Consider the following 7,069-nt stretch of genomic DNA (forward strand, 5'->3'; position numbering starts at 1 on the left):
GTAGTTACACGGTTTCTGTGTGAAGTATTGAAATTTATGCGAATAAAATCCTTGAAATGGCGACGTACGGCTAGACCCAAAGGGGCAAAATGCCAGACAAACAACCAGGATGCCAATCATTGAAAAAGAAGCACGTAAGATGACCATTGGATAATCTACCACTGTACAGAGCCAATCGAAATGATCGAAAGTAAATGAAACACGTAACATAATTTCACACATTGAAATTTAAAAACAAAAATAACGAGTATATGATTCGATTAAAAGAATGACTGGGAAAAGATCACTATATCGAAATCTATTAATAATATTTTTACAATTTTTTGTTATTTCTATCGAATTATTAATCAAAAGTTTATTCGTTCGTTAGACAAACGCAGTCGTGGTAAATATTTTATTAACTGATACACTATAAATCGAAGGCAATGAGATTTGTAGTTAGTTGAAGATAAGTAGTAATAATGAGACTTTCAATACCGAAAGTTGAATGAAAAAGTTTACAATTAATTTCGACATTTCCAAAGGTGAAAGAATGTTTAATATATTTTTAGGATGTAATATATCTTTTCTTTCAATTTGGTACAATATTATAAGAAAAGTGTCTTCTTTTGTATTAATCTTTTTAGTAAATAACTGCCACGCGTACTTAATCGGTTATGCTCAAATCATACTATAAGCGTTCAGGTTTCTAAAAAAATATCCTTCTCTTGTGTCTGCTGTTGTCTTCTGTCTATTTTAGTCTGTTTCGTCGCCACGGAGGTACTTTTCACCGAGATGCTTAAACGTCGTCAGTCTCTAGCAGAGATAGAGAAAATTCTTAGCTTAGATAAACAACTCTTACGAAATAAAATCGTATTCCAGGTCGAACAAATAAAATCTTATCCAAAAGATTGCTCAGTGAAATAAACATTGCGAATAAATAACGATACGATACTTTCATTCGTTTTCAAATCGTTCGAATAAATTTTCATTCATTACTCGAATAACATTTTGCTTTATCTAGATACACTAGATATTTTTCTCTATATTAGAATTTTATCTATTTGTATCTGTATACACGTGTTTTGGAGCACACTTCATGAAATGTTCATTGTTATTTCGCGTGTGTTCACCAAAAAATCATTCAATTTTCTTATATGGAACTGTTTACCTCTCGTACTTTATTAGGGACATTTTTCAATATCTTAACCAATCAACCCTTGAATTTATGTAGATCCAATCATCTTAATCACGCTCACACCGAGGTCTACACAAGTTTTGTGCCTCACAAAGTTCAACCAGTCTTGTTCCTGTATTTAATCGAATTTTATTTCCATTAAATCAGATCTTGTTCAACGACCAATAATCGTAGTAAATAAATGAAATCTTGTTTTTTTTATAATATTTGTTTTTTACTCCAGGATCGTCTTCAAATTTTTCTATAGTATTGAATTATTTGAATTGGCACGGTTCAAGCAAACAAATATAGTTAAAAATACGAGCTACTGTGCTAAGGTGACCTAGACGAAAAAAAAAAATAGGAACTGTATTAAACATTTCTTAACACAAATACGGAAAACTGAAAAGAATTTTTCTTTTCTGTTCCATAGTTGCAGATTAGATTATGATCTTTCTCTAAATATCGAAATGTCCCGCGATGTCCTTACATGGTACATTAGTGTATAATAACGGTGTATTGTTGAATTTCAGGCTTTACACTACACACAACATTACCAACGTTGTCTATTTCTATTATTTTATTTCTCTTTTCATTTATTTTCTTCTACGCCTGGTATATATCTGTATGCGATAAAAACGTATTATTAATATTATTATATTGAACGTCAATCGAACAATTTCATGCAGTTTCAACGTTTGAACATATGTACGTACGTTGCGATATTAAAATCGTAAAGACTCTTTAAGACATTCTAGGATATTTATGGAAAGTCAAAGTGCTATACTAAATATTCTACCGACTCGACCGAAAGTCGAGCGAGATGAACTCTTATTACGTTGCGTTTGCCTTTAATATTAAGCAAACAATTATTTCTCAATGCAATATTAATCATCGTAAGAGCTAAAAGTAACAAATTTATTTATCGTTTCAATTTATGGGCCTAATTCTTTTTCAAATTGTAATATTGGAACAATATTAAAACAATGAGAACTTTAAGGAGTAAATTCGAGCAAACGAATCACTAAGGTGATTAATAACGCATCATATAGTAGTCTGAACAGAGTAGGTATTAGAATTTTGCATGGTATATAAAACTTGATTTATAAATAACTTATGCTAACTCAGTTTGTCGATGAAATCAAGGAAACGTACATAGAAATGACTATAGTCCGGAAACGAGGTCGAATGAACTTTATACACCGAGTTTTGTTCCATAGGAGTACCCACATGGTGCATTATGCACAACCTGCATCTGTTGTGCAAAATATAATTTTAATATCATACGATTCTATTAAGAGCTTGGGCAATAACTTCTTGCCGATACGTTTTGGAAAACGAAGTGTTATTTGTTAAAACTTACTTCGTTTATTTATATGGACATAAAGTAGACGATCATTGTGCTATAACACATACGTGTAATGTTGGTCTGTCACGAAAATTCGATGTCACAGCTACGTGACGTGTGATGATAAACGTGTTAAATACAATTTGCTCTTAGAGTATTGTCAATATGAATTTCAATTACAGATTAAATATGCTATGCACCACGAGGACATATGGTAAATAAAATTTAATTTAACGCCAATAGTAACGCTTTGATTAGAGTTGAAAGACAATTGTTTGTATGTTTAGCCATGGAACATTTATTCGATTGAACGTTTACAACCTCGATTGTTAGTCCGTTTCAGCAATTTAACCGTACAAGTTCGTAAACGTAATTAATTGAATAAATAATACGCGGAGCAATATCGAATTAGAAACAAAATGATTGATAAGCGAGCATTAACTGCACTTACAACATCGAGAAATGGCGTGTATCAAATTTCAGAAATGATAACAGGATATACGTACATATTTCTTCCTTTTTCTGGACATATATACTATTCACAATATTTACAAAAGACTACGCGCTCTAGTTATTCATGAAATATTTACACAAGCATCAACAAAGGGCAAAGATTGACCCCTTAGGGCAAAAATTGAACACTTTGATAGTTCCAAGGTTAACAGTCATCAACAAATGGCAAAAATTGACCCCTTTGGTAGTTCCAATGTCAGAATGCCTTTTGTCAAAAGGCAAAAATTAACCCCTTTGGTAGTTTCAATGCTAGAAAACATCAACAAAGGACAAAGATGGATCTCTTAGGACAAAGATCGAACACTTTGATAGTTCTAATGTTACCAATCGTCAACAAATGGCAAAAATTGACCCCCTTGGTAGTTCCAATGCTAGAAAACATCAACAAACACCAAAGATTGATCTCTTAGGACAAGGATCGAACACTTTGATAGTTCCAATGTTAACAGTCGTCAACAAAGGGCAAAAATTGGTAGATCCAATGAAAGCAAAGATCAGAAAGCATCGACAAAAGGCAAACACCGAGATTTTTAAGAAAAGTATCCTGCCCGAAGGATCACGTTGTGTGTCTCATCCGAGTGTTTGCCATCTGTCGTACATCGACTCTAAATATAATATCTGCTCGTCGGGGTTAAAGAAGTCTGCTGCTTTAGCTGATCGTATTAACCCAGTTCTTATCGATTCCCCCCCCAGGGTTTCGTTCACCGGCTGCAGTACACAATGTGTATGTATCGCGCTCTTTGTCAGGGCCGCACGGTGGCTGCCTTTTTCGTCTTCCTTTCACGCGCGAACTGTCGAATCGAACGATGGTCCTATTTCTGATGCGAACGTTCCCATTTTCCTATACCACCCTGGAAGTTGAGCCCCGGAGTCTAATCCTGCTTCTGAAAGTAACCGAGTCCGATCTTGTAGACCTCTCGTGCGTGTCTGTGTATGTGTGTACGTGTTTGTGTGTGCCCGCAAACGTGCCATTCAATTTCTTTTAATACGGTGTACAAATCTGTTTCACGTGTATGTACCTGCTTCGCGAAGACGGGGAACGAGATACGAGCGAACCTAACCGTTTGAATTATCGGCCAGAAGTCGAGTAGTGAAATTTTTTTTATTCACGGAACGGCATTCGTTCGCTGGAAAAATAAAGTAATTTCCTTGGTCGATCTTTTTCTAGGGGTATGTTCGGGCAGGTTGAAAAAGATCGATTTCGAAATATACATTTTTGTTGTTGTTGTTTATAAGGTTACCATATAGTCAAACTTTATTATGTATATATTATTCTGCTACGAGTTACAGCCATAGTTACGCGGATTAAAATTTTCCCGAAATCTTCCATCTTTGACGAAAGCAACGATTCTGTGACACGTTGCTGAGAATAATTAACAATATCGAAAGTACGCGAGATAATTGCGTACAAATTTTTCTGCACTTTCCTAAAACACGAACGAACGTGTGACCGGCATTTAAAGTTCCTCGATACTGTACTTTGTTTCATTTTAAATTCTAAAGTACGTAGAAGAAAACGTTCCCCGTGAAAATACCTCCTTAAGTACACGCAGAAGAATTCACGCGAGGTGTCGTTCGTTTGTAACACAAAAGTTTCTACGTACATTCGGAACGTGTTCGTAATTCAGACAACCCCATTGAAACGCAAACATCCACTGGCGAGAACCGTTCCTTCTCATAACAGTGTTTCCAAAGTTTAAGAAGATCTGCAATTGGCGAAGCTGGAGGGTTCACAATCGGCATCCTCTTGCATCCTGGGATCAAAGGATTATGGTGGTAACTGTTTCAACTACTGCCTGCGATCCTCTCCTGGATACCAACTCAAACGAAGAGTTTGCAATTGTTTAAAGTATCAATAGCAGTATTAAGTTATCGTGTCAAATTATGATCTCTGCTTTTCGATCTCGATATTACTTTTTACGATCGCGAGAGACATCAATATTCTCTGGTATTATCGTTGAGAATATTATTGGCTTGTTCGGAAAGTCATTCGTTTTTTTTTTTTTTTGGTGAAAATGAAATACGAACAACCGAATATAATTATCGTATCGTCGATCGTAGTATTGTTTATTAGTATTGTTCTTTCGAATCGATATTTCCATTTGATGATTTCTAATTGGAGCGTGTACAAATATTTTTTCTCCCCCTATCGGTAGTTTTTACGGGCGTGAAATTTAATCCCCAAAAAATGCAAACAAAATCACACGTCTATTGAAAACACGTCGATATGAATTTTCAGCGCGCAATTGAATTTTCCCATTGATTACGACCAATCATTGATTTTCTATTTACTATCCAAAGCGAACGTCTCTTTCGTGGAAAAGCAATGACCGAAAAAATGGAATCGTCATAGTTTCGAACGCAACAATGACGTTCGTCAAGGTGTCATGAATACGTCATTCAGGAGTTTTTCAAAATTAATTCGACAGTGTACAAAAGAGAATTCTATGTGCGCGAAAAACCACGCGTTTGATACGCATGCGTGAATTTCAGGACCGTCCCTTTCGTTCAAGAGCCCAGAGCTGTTCACCAAGAAATTATTTCTGCTTCAATAATCGATTATTCGAATTAATTAACAACGTAAATTTTAATAAAGACGTTTGTTATCTATAATCTCGATATTCTTTTGTTTCAGGGTTCTTTTATTTTTCTCTGTAAAATATCGGCAAAAAGAATGGTAGAAGTGTTACTTGCTAAGAAATATAATTTATTTAAAAATATTATTTAGCAAAACGTCATTTAAACGTTACAGAACAGAGAAAAAACGATAACCTCCGTTTGCAGAGCATCTTCTTTCTATCATTTAAACGAAAAAGGTTTCGATCCGTAATTTTAAGGTTCACTTATATCGCAGTGGTTCTCAACTTACCCTCGACACCCTTGTATATAGAAACATCGATCAAATTTACACAGTTGATGGAATAATGCGCTCAGTTATCTGTCTTATTTTCCCCTACGTTCTATAAATAGTCCACCTTTAAACAATTTTCTGCGTTTAAATATTGTATAGAATTCCTCTTTTCTGTTGTATACAGCTACGTATTCTATTTTTATGTACAACTTTAAGGTTTTCTATCTTACGAGGACTATATTACTTTATGGTCGTAATTCTGTCTTTATTAATTTCTGTCTTATTGATTAATATCGTTCAACAATTTAAACATAATCGTTAAATATCTTTGATACTTCCCAGAGCGAAAAAGATACATATTCATAAGTTAAATTTGCTGTCATAAAAAACAAACTCTTGATACCCTATTCGTGCATACAGGAAGTCTTTGTGTGTTTATCTTTATAGTAAGAATAAGATAAAATAAACGAGTTTATGCTCCGAAGCACCACGTTATGGTCCAGCTTCCAATAATTTAAAAAAAATCATTAGTTCGATCATAAATGGTTTTACGTTCCGAAGTTCTACGTTATCAGTCGTCCTCAAAAAATGTTTTCAAAAACGATTACCTCGCGCATAAATGTATTTGCATCCCGTCGTTCTGCATTATTATCCTGCTTTCGAAATTTCAAAGAAAAATTGTTCCTCCGAGAATAAATAAGTTTATTATTCCGGAGCTACGCGTTATCGTCCATTTTCCGAAAATCTGAAAGAAAATATTACCTCGAACATAAATGGATTTCTCGGGTAGCTTTCGAAAATAAAAAAAAAGAAACTGTTACTCCGAACATGAGTTTGTTACTCCAGAGCTCTTACCGTTCATTTTCCGGAAATCTGAAAAAAAATATTACTTCGAACATAAATGGATTTCTCGGGTAGCTTTCGAAAGTAAAAAAAAGTAACTGTCACTTCGAACATGGATTTGTTACTCCCAGAGGTCTTATCGTCCAATCTCCGAAAATCTGAAAAATATTAAAATATCACCTCGAACATAAATGGATTTATCGCGTAGCTTTCGAAAATAAAAAAACTGTTACTCCGAACACGAGTTTATTACTCCAAAGCTCTTACCGTTTATATCCCGAAAATCTGAAAAAAAATATTACTTCGAAAATAATGTATTTCTCGGGTAGCTTTCAAAAATGAAAAAAAAAAAAAAAGA

Source organism: Ptiloglossa arizonensis, chromosome 12 (assembly GCF_051014685.1).
Source record: "Ptiloglossa arizonensis isolate GNS036 chromosome 12, iyPtiAriz1_principal, whole genome shotgun sequence".
Classification (NCBI taxonomy): domain Eukaryota; kingdom Metazoa; phylum Arthropoda; class Insecta; order Hymenoptera; family Colletidae; genus Ptiloglossa; species Ptiloglossa arizonensis.